At 30.9% G+C, this 1,275-nt stretch overlaps 1 pseudogene; it reads left to right on the top strand.

The window, feature by feature from the left end:
- Nucleotides 1-1,275, top strand: part of LOC119588934 — an 8,280-nt pseudogene that overhangs the window by 2,837 nt on the left and 4,168 nt on the right.

Genomic DNA, 1,275 nt, shown 5'->3' with positions numbered 1-1,275 from the left:
AATTTTATTTATTCCCTATTATTTTTACAAATTGACTTTTGGAGGCGAGCCCCCCATTGAGCCAGTTTTGTGAAAAAGTTATTCATAAAAGAAAAACATTTGGGCCCAGTAAAAACCCCACAGTATTTTTTTAAAAAATTCATGGTTAGAGGACAGTTTGGGGGAAATGCTTCTAGATAAAAAAACCCCAAATTTTTTCCAGAAAACCCTTTTGATGCAGTCTGATGCTTAAAAATGAGGTTTTTAGGTCAGTTTGTTGTAAAATTTATACTCTATTTTTTTTATTTTTTGTTTTGACCCAGAGAACCTGATTGTGCTAAATGAATTATTTGGGAAAAAGGGAGGGGATTGAGAAATGACTGGGGCCATTTTGTCTTGGCTGCCATGCAAAAAAGGGAAAAAAGTCGGGGTTTATATGGGTTTTTTATAGGAAACATTGAAGTGTTTTTTTTAACAAAGGGTGCTTGTTTTTTCTGTTTTTTTAGTCCCTTTGTGGGTTTGAATAATTTAAAAGGAAAATCCCCCAAAAAAATTTACGAAAAGGGGGGGAAATTGTCAAATAGGGTTCCTGAAAGTATAATTGTTTTAAAAGGGACTTTTTTTTTCCCCTTTTATTTTAGCTACTTATAAAAAAAGCCCAAACCCAGAATAATGGGTTTTTCCTGGAATCAATGCAGTTGTAGATAGACCGGGTTTTTAAAGAAAAGTTTGGGTTTTATGTAAAATAATCTTCCCGGTTTGGGCTGTGTTTAAATTTTTCGACAGATAGTCCCCTAAAATTTTGTACCAAAAAGGGTACCCTTTTGTGTGACTTCTTGTTTTATTTTTAATATTTTTTTAAAGTAGTAGATGTATTTTTAAAACTACAGTAACTTTTGTAAAACTGCACTTTAAATGTGTTTCAACTGCAAGGTAAATAGTTTATTTGCATTCTAAAGTTGCTAGAAATTTGTTTTAAACATCTGAGACATAACTTTCAATTTTTAAAATTTTGAAAAAATTATTTTTTTTTAAATTTTTTATGCATGCGTTTTTTTCGGTGATTATGTGCGTGTTTTGCATGCTTCTTTTCCATGACTTTTTTTTTCCCTGACTGTTATCTTGTGTTTTGCTAAATTTTTGGCAAGTAAAAGCTTATTTTAACTTAGTCAAGCCGGTTTAAAGTTTTTGGCAGTTGCGAGGGAAAAGTTTTAAATTATTTTCTGGTTAAAGGGAAAATTGTTTAAATAGTTTCAAATAAATGCTTTTTTAAAAGTCTTTGTGATACATTCCCCG

Source organism: Penaeus monodon, chromosome 24 (assembly GCF_015228065.2).
Source record: "Penaeus monodon isolate SGIC_2016 chromosome 24, NSTDA_Pmon_1, whole genome shotgun sequence".
NCBI lineage: Eukaryota > Metazoa > Arthropoda > Malacostraca > Decapoda > Penaeidae > Penaeus > Penaeus monodon.
Note: the sequence above shows the minus strand (reverse complement) of the source record. Positions and strands in the feature narration are given on the sequence as shown.